The sequence below is a fragment of the Mus musculus genome, chromosome 12, assembly GCF_000001635.26.
Source record: "Mus musculus strain C57BL/6J chromosome 12, GRCm38.p6 C57BL/6J".
Classification (NCBI taxonomy): Eukaryota; Metazoa; Chordata; class Mammalia; order Rodentia; family Muridae; genus Mus; species Mus musculus.
In genome coordinates this window covers 13,145,757-13,160,089 of record NC_000078.6, presented here as the reverse complement: position 1 = coordinate 13,160,089, position 14,333 = coordinate 13,145,757, and the positions used below count along the sequence as shown (strand labels likewise).

The following is a 14,333-nucleotide window of genomic DNA, read 5'->3' as shown; positions in this document are numbered from 1 at the left end:
AAATAGGACCTGGGAGGAGGAATCAGGAAAGGTTGGAGTTTGGGGAGCACCATTAGTTGTGCTCTCTTTCTGGTATGACAACTGCCTCTTCCATCCCTAGCCTACATCCTCTGGGTGTGTGCTGCCCTGAGCTGACAGAGAAAGTACTCTGAGACAGCCTCTGACAAAGAAGCCTTGACTGTTGGCAGGCAAGATTTTCTGAAGCAGCTTCCATAGCAACCAGAGGCAATGTTGAAAAGCAGCTGAAAGGCCCTGGTTGCTTAGCAAAGGATGACTGCTTGGGAGGTGCCACCTGCCCTGAGGGGGATAAGGAGGCTGAGAATGTTACCCATTGTTTGCTTCTCATGAATGAAGAGGGGACCTTAAGGGGACATTAAGGTCCTAGGCCTGTAGCCTGCCTCTTTTCCTTTTTGCATGTCCCTGATTCTGTCCCATGCAGGGTGGGCCACTTCATTGAACATTCTTTCTAGATCCAGCTCACCCTGGTCTTGCTTGAGCAGTGATCTCCTTTCCTTGTCTTGGACCAAGGTCAGAGCAACCCATAGGCTCAATCTCCATGAGGAGAAGGGACCCTTCCAAGGAGCTCAATGCTGTTTGTGTGTCAGGGCCTGTAAGGGTCCTTGGTATTGGGTCTAAGGAAAGATGGAGGAGCACACAGTCCTCAGGGGGATCACACATCCTTTTCAGAGAGATTGGGAGTGGGAGAGCATTGCTTTAAGGGATCCATTGGCACCCAGAGTTAGGCCCAGGACAGGACTCTAGTTCCTAGGGACTAGGATGTTCTTTGTGATCTATAGACTATGTCTTTTTTGAGCTGTCTCTTCACTTGATGGCTGGAATCTGGAAAGGACATTATTGTGATGGTGTAGACAAGTGTGCCTGCCAGATGTTGATAAACCCAGGAGGTGGCAGTCAGAGAGCCCAACCAATTGACCCACCAAGAAGTATTCAGAGGCAGTGGCTCCAGTAGTTTCTCCTCCATCCCTTATCCTGCATACCTGGTTCTTAATGAGACATGTAGTGGACAACCTTGGGTGGGATGCTGAAGTCCCTTTGGTTGTGGGTTTTCTAAACTGCCTACCCTGGCTTCTCCCTCCCCATTTCATTCTTTCCTACATAACCTATTTAAATCCAGTGCTGGGAAGGTACAAGGATGGAGAGAGATGCTGGAAAAGTTACTTCACTTATGAGAGATTAGAACTATGTGTGACCCCTCCTGCATCCCTGGTAGCTCGAATAAGGAAAGACTTGGGAAATGATGATGAGTAGGAAGGTGAGGGAACAGAACACACAGGTCGAGGTGGGCAGAGGTGCAGGAGTCAGAGCTGGGTGTCAGTGGGAACAACAGCTAGTACCTAACATTCAAGTACTTCCCTGGGCCCAGAGGGAAGGGACACTGAATGCTGACTTCATAGAAAGGAGGATTCGATGCTTGCAATACTCTCTTTATTCTGCTTTAAATCAGAGGAAACTCCAAGCCATGAGTAATTGCCAGGCCACAAGCAGGTTCTAGAAAACCACAGCTACCATTGGACACTCTTGTGTAGCGTACTTCTGAGCTGGGCTGGTATCTGCCTCTCCAGTCCGCATGGCCCATTCTTCGCTAGCATCCAGGTCCTGCTGAGGGTACAGGCAAAGTGTTTCTCCCTCAGGGCATCTTGCAGAGTTGGACAGCATTGAAGTACCTCAGGCTCCTCACAGGCAGGCTGCAGGACATCCTCCACCACTGCACACACTACTTTCATTTGCTCTTTAAAAAAAAAGAAAGAAAAGAAAAGAAAACCACTGGGAGTGAATTTAGTGGTTGTGAAATTTAAAGAGGCAAGTGCAGAGCTGGGAGGCATTTCCTTAAGCACAAAGTAATGAAGTGTCCCGCCGGCCCGCCCAGCAGTGCACATGGTTAACATTAGTGGCAGAGGGAAAACCCTTCTCCAGTCCCCACGGCGAAACCCTCCCTAAGGAGCCCCTCACAGAGAGGCTGAAGGAGGCCTTTCACACAGATACTACCCATCAGTGAGGAGTACACAGCCCAGTCTGTTCATCTGTAATACAGTCTTCAGGCATCCCCTGCACATTAGCTCTTCATGATCTTGTAGATCCAGAGAATCCACCCTAGGCAAAGGCCAGGCCTGATGCTCATAATGTGTCAACGAGTAAAAGGCATTTGTGTCTTTTGGGTGAACAGCATTTTGTGGTTCTGGGAAGTACATGCAAATTGGTAGCAGTTCTGCAAATGTAGCACGACTAGCATTGCCTGGGAAGGGGCAGTTGGCTTCTAAGAAGTTGGTAGCCTTGAAGAATATGGAGACACAGGGGCCAGGTACACATGGGAAGAGCAAAGAGGTCTTTGTTGAATGTAGAGGGTATTGTTGAAGGTAGAATGCTAAAGAGGAGACCTTTCCCTATGAGACATGGAATTCTATCACAGACATCCCTTAGGCCATGCTTAGAACTTTGGACTTTGCCTTTTAGAAGACAGGGGTATTGACAGATGCTCATTTTTCTTTTGTTAGCTAGAAGAGAATCTCTCAGTGCCAAATGTATGTATTTCAGCTCCCCTTGTTGGTTACATCCTCAGGAGCCTACTCTTGGAGGGTTCTTCACCAAGAGTTGAACCTTCTTGAGGCGTTGCTGTTCTTGAACATCACCCGAACTTCCTGGTACCTTTAGATGACCACTCGAGAGCAGTTGCAAGGCTCAGGACTCCATGGGGAAGCAGCTCCCGGCTCACAGCCCTTTCCCTGCAGGGTGTTGCCAGAACATCTGCTCAGACCGGAGAGCAAGACCTCTCATTTCCACTTGTCATTCTTCTCTCTGTTGCTTCTCTTTAAAATAATAATTGTTGTTTTTCAAGGGAGACGTTATGGCCCGTGGAGCTGCGGAAATGTTGGCAGGCCTGAGTCATTAGGGCTGAGCCCTCATGCCCCCATGTCCCCGGAGACCTTAGCCCATCAGCCACAGGTGGTGACAGCGCCAGGCCTGATGTTCCAACCTCTTGGCCTGCAGAATCCTTTGTGTGTGTGTGTGTGTGTTTTAGACCTTCATTTTTTAGGGAAGGGGACCAACATCTGTCCCATATCACGTGTGTGAGATCCTCCAGACAGCAGGGCCCACAGAGTTCAAGCCAGAGGTGGATAAGGAAAGAGCTCATCCTCCCTCTTTACTCTACCCAGCCACTCCTATCTGCAGTGGCCTCAGCAATGAGCCATGGTAGATACTGTGCCTACTGTGTGTAACCACAGGTGCCTGTAGCCTGAGGTTGGAAAAGTCTATTTGCTTTAAAATATACAAAGAGAATGTTTTTTTTTTTCATTAAAAGTATTGAACTAGAAATCTGCAAAACGTCAAAAAGTCAATTAGAACTCAGCTAGTGCAGATCAGATAAATTAGTAATTTTTAAAGGTTGTTGATCTGCACAATTTCCTCTTCTCACCACTTTCCTGCCTTCTGTCTCTCCATCCTCCCTGCTTTCCCACTTATCCTTCCTCCCTCACTGCCTTTTTAGTGTGTGTGTGTGTGTGGGGGGGGGGGTACTTGCAAATTGCATAGCTAGCTGCACACACATGTGTATGGAAGTCGCAGATGATCAATATTGAATTTCTTCCTAAGACACTCTTCTCCTTATACTTTGAGACAGGATCTCTCACTGAATGTGGAACTCACTGACTCAGTTATACTGAGCTGGCCAGTGAGACGCAAACATCTGTCTTTCTGCCTCCCCTGTGAGAGTTACCAACATGGGATGCTGCCCATGCCTGGGGATCCAACCTTGGGTCCTCATACTTACACCACAAGCACTTTACTGATTGAGTCATTGTCCCAAACCATCTCTCTCTTGTTTGTTTGTTTGTTTGTTTTTCCTCATTGAAATCAGGGTCTCATTATATAGTTTGGTCTGACTGATTCTCCTGCCTTAGCTTCCCAAGAACAGAAGTTACATGTGTGTTACCACACTAGCTCCAGATGGTTCCTTATGAAATAAACTAGTTTCTCATGACAGAGGTAAAGTCCAAAAGTATTTGTAGCCATGCCTAAGGACCACTTGGTATGCGTGAGAGAGCTGGGTCCTACTGGATGACTCAGAATGCATATAGACCTCATAAAGCTGCAGTGATCTCCACCATCAGCACCCATATTCAGATCTGCCAACAGATCATCATCACACCACCCATTGCCACCCTTGCTAGCTGCTCTCATCTTCTTCTGGGACTTCCAACATCATTGTACCTCCTGCCAGCACTAGTACCATTACTAGTCCTACTGTTGCCATGGAAACAATAACATCACCCTAACACTGTTATCTATTCACAGGTTACTATTACTTCCTCATTAGTAAATATCTTCTCTACCCAGGAACTTATCTGACCCTGATCATACCTGGTGAAGTATCATACCTTTGGGTGATTTGAACCATCTGAGATCTGTCATTTAGTGTTTATGGACCAGGGAAGTGTGTAGGTGGTTTGTAAAGTTCAGCCACATCTGGCTGAGAACCCAGTTCCATTCTACTCCAGGGAATGGGGGGAATGGAGAGAAGCTCTTGGCTCCTTGCTGAGCTCTACTCTCTCTATAGTCAGACACCTCTGCAGTCTAGAGCTCTAGAAAGATCAAAGGCCCAGTACTCTTGTAGACAGAGTCAGAGAATAGAGAACTTGACCATATACAATTATGGACTTCTGGGGGAGGTATCCTTAATATGATTCAATGTCACTGTGTCTTAACCTCCAAGCTCACTTCAACAAAGCCTTCAGCCACATATTAAGTTCCTGTTTAAGGCAGCAAAGAGTGTTCAGACACAGAAAGATGCTCCTAAAATCACTCAGTGAATGTCCACTGGAGATGGCATTAAAGCCTAAGTGTCGACTTTCCTAAGCTGGGTCTTGGGCAATGGTTATAATCCATCACGCTCCACACAGGGTCACATTCTATCGAGTCCTAGGAGGCCATGTACAGAAGGGCAAGTTTGCCTCCCTGGGGCCCTAGAAAAGGTGTCTCGTCATCAGAACCAGCCTCCTTCATTCTGTTTTCCTGGCTAGTAATTATTTTAACTAAATAAGTGGCCATGTGATGAAATTTTGGCAAATAAGTATAAGACCTTGGCCAAGGCTTCTGGAAAAGGCTTTCGGAAAGGATTTTTCACCCCTAAGAGGGGACATGAGGAAGGGGCAGGCTTCTTTCCGGTCTCTTGAAATTGTTGCATTATGCTGAGATCTTTGGATCCATTGCAGCCATCTTGTGACCATGAGGAGGAAAGATCTAGAAATAAAAGTATCTTGTTAAAAACAGAAAGAAGGGACCCAGGTCCTTAATGGTGTCTTTAAACTGCTGGACTTGCTAACCCTGTCCTCCTTCTGGCTTATTAGTGAGATAAGTTTAGTTGTGTGCTAAAAATAACTTTTAGTTTTGTGGGGTTAATTTTGAATTGTTTAGGCCATCTTTAGCTGAGTCTTTTACTCAAAGCTGAGAACAATCAAAGTGATTCAATAATAGAGATTCCGTTTATTCTGGGTCTTTGTCCAGGTTATTCCCATCAACAACAACAAGATGGATTATTTCCTTAACCAGCTGGTGAACTTGTCCCTAAAAATCAGCACACTTGTTGCTTCCTATTGGATCCTTTCCCTGAATGTTACTGTGTAAAGGCGATCATCTCTCTCGGTACAGGTTCACAGCCCCTGGCTTGCATTTGTGTGGGTTGTGTTACTGGAACTCTTTTGGAGTGTCTCACCTGTGGCACCACATATTACCAGGGAAACTGGATTCTTTCTTTGGATCTTAGTCTCATTGATAAAAGATCTTAAAAACAGACCCAGAGGGATGCACAAAAACAACTTGAAAAGAAAAATGCTAGGCCAGGCAAACTGTACATAACAGTGGCTTACCCAGAGATGGCAGGGTTAATATAGCTACAAGGGCTGTGGCTACATAAACGATTCCACCCAGGGTCGAGTTTCTTGGAAAGTATATGATCTCATTAAAGGTTTAGTCCATTTCGTCATGGCTGGAAGCCTGGCAGCTATGGCTGACAAGGTACTGGAGAAGAACCTGAGAGTTCTACATCTTGATTGGCAGGCAGCAGGAGGAGACTGTGTGTCACACTGGGCATAATATGAGCATAGAAGACTTCAAAGACTACTTCCACAGTGACACACATTCTCCAACAAGGCCACACCTACTCCAACAAGGCCACACTTCCTAATAGTGAAACTTCCTATGACCAATCATTCAAACACCTGAGTCTATGAGGGTCAAACCTATTCAAACCACCACAATACTTAAATATCTCTCAATATGGAAATGATTATATTTTTCTAACTGCTCCAAATCACCTTATCACCTTGAGACCCTGGGAGGCCAAGAGTGGGAAAAGTGTATAACTTACTACGTGCTGTGTGTCTTTGTAGGACTCATATTGCCCATCAGAATGGCTGTGCTCAGGTCTGTCTGCTTTGTGGAATCGTGTAGTATCTTTCTGACACTTGGGCGTCTGTCATCCCCTTCCCTTATCCTAGGTTCAACCAATTCTCAGATATAGAAAGTGATTCAAGTTGCTGACTGGGATAGGTCACACCTGCAGCCCCAGAACTTGGGATATTGAGGCAGGAGGACAGATGTGAGTTTAGTTTGAAGCCAGGCTGGGCTACATAGTAAGCTGGAGAATGGGGTGGGCTACACAGTGAAACCATGTCTTAAAAAAAAAAAAAGGGAAGCGAAGGGAAAGTGCCAGGGAGGTTCCACACACAAAACAAACAACTAAAGCCCACAGTGACCCTTCCTTCCATCATGCTTTCTCTGTGGCCCACAACCCCGCTGCCTTTCTTACCCACCCTGTCTCCAGCCAGGGCCAGACAACTAGGGTTAGCTACTGTGTCCCCAAACCCACTGACTTCATTCACACGAGTTAAACTTAAACCTGCTGCCTGCCCTGCCCAGTTCTTTCAGAAGCTTGAGCAAACCCTTTCCTGTGTTTTCTCTTCTTCCCTTGGCTTCCTGGCCATCCTCCTGTTTCTCCATAGCACCCATGACAGGGCTTGGAGTCTCCTCTTGGAAATTTTGAGTTTCAAGGGATATTTCAAAGGTGATCATGTCCCAGAGCAGTGGTTCCCAACCTTCCTGATGCTGTGACCCTTAAATACATTTCCTCATGTGGTGGTGGTCCCCACCCATAAACTTATTTCCATTGCTACTTCGTAACCGTAATTCTGCTACTGTTATGAATCCTAATGTAAATATCTGTGTTTTCTTATTGTTTTAGGTAACCCCTGTGAAAGGGTTATTTGGCACCTCCCCCCTTGAGGGGTCTCGACCCACAGGTTGAGAAATGCTGTCCTAGAGTGTTGTGCCCCACCACACCTGAATAAAAAAAAATGTGCCATCACCTAGGGCTTGTAAAGCTGCAAGGCCAGGGTGAGGCAAGAGCTGTGAGAAATGACTTTTCTCTCCAAGCTTGAAACATCTCTGTCACCTAGCTTGTTGGGAACCATAAGCAAGGAAAAAGAACAGCTTTCAATCTTTGTAGCAACCCAGCCCAGCAATGTGGCAGACTAAGCCAAGGGTCCCAGACCAAAGAGCCACATCATTGTGGGATGTTGGTTGTGAATTTGGTCCTGTCAGAGGCTGGGTAGCCTAGATACACTGTGGAGGGCAGTAGGGGATCCCAAGACCTTGAGAATGGTAACGGTTATGCATACCTACTTTGTAAGTCTAGTCTTCCCTCTAGGAACCAGAGGCTGTGCCTGGGACTCACTTCCTTGGGAGGTTTTATTTATTTATTTATTTATTTATTTATTTATTTGTTTGTTTGTTTGTTTTTTGAGACAGGGTTTCTCTGTGTAGTCCTGGCTGCCCTGGAACTAACTCTGTAGACCAGGCTGGCCTTGAACTGAAATTCGCCTGCGTCTGCCTCCCAAGTGCTAGGATTGAAGACGTGATCCACCACGCCTGGCTTGTGAGGTTTAATTTATAAAGGCCTTTAAGTCCTATTTTTTTTAAAGGAGAATGTTTGGTACATTCATTCCCATCTCTGGAGAAGCTGATAGCAGCTGTCCTTTCCAAAGTCTACGATGAGTTCTCTGTGCATAGATGCCTGGGAGTTGATGCTGCATTGAGACTCTAAGAAGTTCTGCTCTAGTGATCGGAGGGATGGATGGGGCAGTGAAGAAGGCTGGCAGCAAGGGTGGGTCATGTTTGTAGGGGTGGTGGAGATACAGGAATGTGGTCTTGCTCCTGCTGGTTTCTCTCCTGTTCCCGGGACAGGGCCATCCTAGTGCCTGGAAAACAAGGTGTAGCTGGAACTGGAGGAACTTAAGCAACAGACTTCTAAACAAAAGCCTGAAGCTGACTCATCTTCTCCTGGGGTCCTGTTGTCATCATCAGCCCTGTAGTGATTAGACCTGAACTCTGCTGGCCCTCTGGAATCCCCAGTTCACTGGAAAGTATGCAGTGCCTCTGTAAGTGGCTTTCCTGCCTTACCAAGGTTCCTGTCTTAGAGTATCTATTGCTCTGATAGCATGCCATGACCATGAGCAACTGGGGAGGGAAGAAGGGTTTAGCATACACTCCAAAATTCAGGGAAGTCACAGCAAGAACCTGAAGGTAGGAGCTGATGGAGAAGAATGCTGCCTATTGGCTTGCTCCTTATAGCTTGCTCAAGCTGCTTTCTTATACTCCCCAGGGACCACCTGCCCAGGAGTGGCACCTCTTAGTCCACAGTGAGGTAGACTCTCCCACATCAATTATTAATGAAGACAATACCCTACAGGTATACCTATGGACTAATCATATGAAGGCATTTTCTCAATTAAGAGTCCTTCTTCCAAAGATATCTAGGTTTATGTCAAATGAAAAAAGCCAACCAGTCCAGTCCTTCTCCAGTTGCCAGTCTTGGGTGGTTCTGGGTCCCTAACTTGTTCCTGGAAAGCCCAGACTCAGTAGGTCCCAGAAATCAGTCTGGTCATGTCTGCTACCCGGAGATTTAGATGAGGTCCCCCTCCTAGAGTCAGTAGCAGGAACAAGCTCCAGGCCCTGCCCCATTTGGGAGAGCATCCTTGGAGGGGAAGAAACAAACTGCAATGAAAACAAAACACTTCCAAAGGGGAGTTTCCTGTCAGAACTTCCTGGCAGCTCCCAAGACAGTGACCATGGAAACACCAGGCTGTGGAGGTCAAATGACAGTCATAGCCATCACGTCCTCTTTCTGGAGAGGGATGACAACTGCTGTTATTAGGGGAGATAACGTGAAATGGGCAAGTGTACTCTGATCCCAGTGACTGATGTTCCTGCCTCTCCTGCCAAGAGGAGGCAATAACTGCCTGGCGACTCATCTTGGCCAAAGGGTGCATTTTTTTTTTTTTGAGTTGGAAAAATGATGGATTTGATATAAGTTGTAAGCAGAAGTCTGAGGTCATCTTACATGCTCCCTTCCCTGTCAAACACCATTGATGACCAAGCTCTGTGATTCTACCTTCTTTACAATTCTCCATTAGGCCTTTCAATCATTGACCCAGACCACACCCTGTCCATTACTGCCTTGGTATTTCCCACACATCTTAATTAACTTCACTACCTTGCTTCTTTTTTCTGTGTCTTCCACACAGACATGAGGGAAATGTGGCCATGCCTTGAAAATAACTGAGATCTTCTAGGTAAATCAGGCCAGTGTCTCCATATCTCAGGTTCCCCTTCCCCATCATACCTTATGTCTCAAACTGGACAGCCCTCTTCATATAATGTGTCCCACAATAGGCTTTCCCTGTAACTACTTACTGGATTTCTTTACCAACAGTACTTTATAAAGAACATAAACAAGACAGCGTAGACAACAGAAATATATTGACCCAATGCCAGAGAATACAAGTCCAAGGTCAAGATTTAAGAAAGGACATGGACACTTCGGCTACGGCAGCCATCTTCCAGTAACTCACCAAAATGACAAACCCAAAGGGAAAGAGGAGAGGCACCCGGTACATGTTCTTGAGACCTTTTAGGAAACATGGCATTGTTCCTTTGGCCACATACATTCGAATCTACAAGAAGAAGATATTGTAGACATCAAGGGAATGGGCATTGTTCAAAAAGGAATGCCCCATAAGTGTTACCATGGCAAAACCAGAAGAGTCTACAATGTCACCCAGCATGCCATGGGCATCATTGTAAACAAGCAAGTTAAGGGTAAAATTCTGGCCAAAAGGATCAATGTGAGGATTGGGCACATCAAGCACTCAAGAGCAGAGACAGCTTGCTGAAGCGGATGAAGGAGAACAATCAGAAGAAAAAGGAAGCCAAAGAGAAGGGCATCTGTGTTCAGCTGAAACACCAGCCTGTGCCACCCAGAGAAGCACACCTTGTGAGGACTAAGCGAAAAGAGCTGGAGCTGCTGGAGCCCATTGCATGTGAATTCATGGCCTAATGTACAAAAGGGAAATAAAGGACCAGGACTGCAAAGTGTTTTCCTTAGGAAAAAAAGAAAAAGAAAAAGAAGGGACATGTTCTTCTTGAAGACTTTAGGGTCAAACTGTCCCAGGTCATTATCTTAGCTTCTGGCGGTTGTTGACAGATTTTGGTTCCTTTTCTGTAGGAGAATGCCTGTGGACACTGCCTATATCTCCTCTTGTATGTATGTGTACACACACACACACAGAGATGTTCAAGCTTTGATTTAAAACACCAGTTCTATTTGATTGGGACCCATTTTAATGACCTCTTTTAATCTGGATTCTATCACCAAATTAGGTCATATTGTGTTCTTGGAAGTGGGGAGAGGGGATATAATTAACACCCATAACACTTTCTAGTAAAGATTCCTTGGGACAGCTTGAAGGAGAGTGGATGAAGGCTCGCATTGCCAAGCCTGATGACATGCATATAACCCTCAAGTCTCACATGGCGCAAGAATAGAACTGACTCTGCAAACTGTCCTGACTTCCACGTGTGCACTGTGGCATGAATGTACCAACCTTCTCCTGAGTTTTAAAATATAGAAAAACCTAGTATGGTTTTTTTGACCTCTCTACTGTCCCCCTGATGTCCTAGGAAGATAAGACTACCTCCTCTTTTGCTCATTCTGGATCAGTATAAAAGACCACAGAGGACCTGATGCTGGGCTTTCAGCTTATGCCATATTTGTTTTTCTTAATCGACAATGAGTTCCTTTAGAACAGAAAAGACAATTTGTCTGCATCCCCAGATCCAGAGCAATGTCAAATAAACAGTAGGGACTTAGCATTTGTTGCCGGAGCCGTGAAGTGCTGAATGCATGGGCTCTTAGTAACTAAGTGTGTTGACTAATGGTTCTCTCACCTGATTCCCTCTAGGGTCCCAATTTGTTTCCAGAGTGGCTGACTGCTCTTCTATCCCCTACCATTCCCAATTTGGGCTGAGCCATCTGTGTGAATACAAGACTCAGAGTGTTACTCCCCAGAGTGAATGGATATGCTTAGTGTTTGCTTGCAGGATAAATGCATGACAATATAAACAACTTTTATACACATCCACAGGCATACAGACTAACAAAGCTGGCTTTTACAGTTGTAGAGACCCAGTTCTACCGCCTGCTGCCTTTCAACCAGAGAAGCAGGAAACCCAGTGGATATGATCCAGTCTGAGTCTGAAGACATAAGAACTGGTGGAAAGAGCTATAGGAACACTGGTAGTAGACCTGAAGTCCAAAGGCCCAGAAGATCTGACATCTGAAGACAAGAGAAGATGGATGTCCCACCTCAAAAATCTTTTTCCTGTTTTATTTGTCTACTCAGGTCCTTGGTGGATTGGACGGTGTTCACCCACATTAGCTGGGGCAGACCATCTTTATTCTATCTGACAAAACAAATGCTAGACTCATCTGTGTTCCTAGATGCAAATGTTTCTCCAGTTACCAGCCTTCCTTAGCCCAGTTATATTGCCACATTAGGCATTGTAATGCTGTTAATAGATAAGATGTTTATAAGCAGGGATGCGGTGGCTTGAATAGGTACAGCCCCATAGATTTATGTGTTTGAATGCTTGGCCCTAGAGAGTGGCACTGTTAGAGGTGTGACTTTATTAGAGGAAGTGTATCACTCTATAGTACAGGCTTTGAGGTCGTAAATGCTCCAGCTATGCTCAGTGTGAAACACATTCAGTCTCATCCTGGTTGCCTTCTCATCAAGAAGTAGAACTCTGGCTCCTCCTGCACCATGTCTGCCTACGTGCTGCCATGGTTTCTACTATGATGGTAATGGACTAAACCTCTGCAACTGTAAGGCAGCCCCAATTAAATGATTTTCTTTATAAAAGTTGCCTTGGTCACGGTGTCTGTTCACAGCAATGGAAACCCTAGCTAAGACAATGGGCTCTATTAAAAATAGTTAATAATTGACTAATCAGAGCTATCTAATCCAACAGAACAAGCCAAAATAATTTCTAGCAATTAATGAGGAATGTGACAATGTTGTTTTCTTTATTTCAATATTAGGATACAGAATTGAATATAGAGTGTATCAGACAGAACTTCAGAATGGCCTCGCATGAACTTTAACCTGCTGTTACTCTTCTGATTACTATGTGGTGTGGTCTGAAAGTGAACTGTCCTCCACATGGCGTCGTATTCTTGGACCCCAGCTGGTGATAAAATTTGAGAAGGGTGAGTTATGTAACCTTTAGGAAGTGGGGCGTGGCTGGAGGAAGTGAGTTACTGGGAAAGTGGGCTTCAAGGGTGGGTAGCCTGGCCCTACTTCCTGTCCACTCTCTGCCTCCTGATTCAGTATGACCAGCAACCTGAGGTTCCTGCTGCCATGCCTTCCCTGCCATAATAGTTTGTCTTAAACTGTGAGTCAAAAAATAACTGCTTCCTTTCTCATGTTGTTTCTTGTCATGTATTTGGTCATGAGAAAAGTACCCAACACGTAAGAGAGACTGTCTACGAGGGCCTAAATAATCACCCAAACCAATTAGAATCTAAATATTCACTCTAGCTGGTAATAGAGTCAAGGAGTTGCAGAGCAGAAGGAGAACTTGACTCAACTGTGCTGGATTGAAGGGGGATGGACTCGAAGGCAGAGAAACTTCTATGACATAAGAGACATTGGATGGAAACAGAGACCCTGGTTGTACAGCTTAAAGAAACAGAACAGCATTGAGACAACAGCCCAAGCTACCTGTAAGGACATTTCCCTGACTTCTAGAGAAGTCTAGATGTCTGACATCTTGATTTTAGCCTGTAAAATCTAGACAGACAACCTAGGTGGGCCTTCCTGGATTTAGAACTATGAGATAATAAATGGATATTGTTTTAAGTCACCTAATACTTGGAAAATTATTCTGCAATACTAGAAATACAAAGGATGGTGAGTATTAAAAATTAACTTGAAATCAAGAAGAAAATGCCAACATGTTAATAGTGGCTGCCTTTGGTGATGCATTCTGTACGGGTTTTACAGTTTGTGTTCTCTAATCCTACAATGAGAAAAAAAAAGTGTCTCGGCTTTCTTTCTTATTAAGATCTAGATGTTTTCAAGACTGGGGCTGCTCAATCTTTTTGACTTGGATAGTAGATATTTTAGGGCCCAAATTCAGCTTTCCAAGCCAACATGGAGTACTATGCCCAGGTTGTAGGATTGGAAGTAGAGATTCCATGTGACTGAGTAACTTGATCAGAAATTCCCACATCTAGTCTTCAGGAGCCTCCCAACCACACTCGTGCCAGTTTGCTCTCTGCCAAATCTTGTGCCTCTCCTTCTTGATCACACAATCTCCATTTCCAGGCTCCTGGAGGCTTCTTCCTTGAAGGCTTGTCGGATCCCATATAAATGACCCTCCAGGAACCCTCCCCATGACTTTTTTTTCTATTCCTTGCCACACATGGTAGATGGGAGAAGCCACCAAATGTTTCTCTTTATTTTCAGATTCTGCTCCATAGCATTACTAATGTCATTATGTCCAACAGGGAGCTGGGACAAATTAGCTGTGTCCTCCATATGCCCAAATATCGGGTATCTTTAGAGTCATGGAACAGCCAGCTGTGGGGAGCAGGGCCTGGACGCCTTGAGAGACCCTGTGCATCCTTGCAGAGGCTCAGCACCTCTCCCTGACTCATCATAACTCTATGCCTGTGTTTATAACAGATTTCAAACAATTCTCAGGCTGTCGACAACCGCCTGCAAAAAGGCAGCTGTCCAGCCCCTCCTTCCTGAACTGACATCCCTGTTTAGAGAGGGACATCCGGGTTTTTCTTTTTTTTCCCCTCTCCCCTTTAAAGTGTGATTTGAAAACACCATAGAGCTCCCCCAGCTCAGGGCCAAAGCAGGCCTTTTATCATCAGAGGTCCTGCAAGAACCATTTGGAGAGTCTACTTCCTG

The 14,333-nt window shown here is 45.3% G+C and overlaps 1 long non-coding RNA gene and 1 pseudogene across 1 annotated transcript; both read left to right on the top strand.

Moving 5' to 3' along the window:
• Positions 1–7,817: 7,817 nt before the first annotated feature.
• Gm38686 lies at positions 7,818–13,280 on the top strand. The gene is made up of 3 exons (XR_872498.2): positions 7,818–8,450; positions 12,452–12,619; positions 12,951–13,280. It is a non-coding gene; the product is annotated as a predicted gene, 38686 (long non-coding RNA).
• On the top strand, positions 9,891–10,456 carry Rpl21-ps2 (ribosomal protein L21, pseudogene 2; annotated as a pseudogene).
• Positions 13,281–14,333: the final 1,053 nt, after the last annotated feature.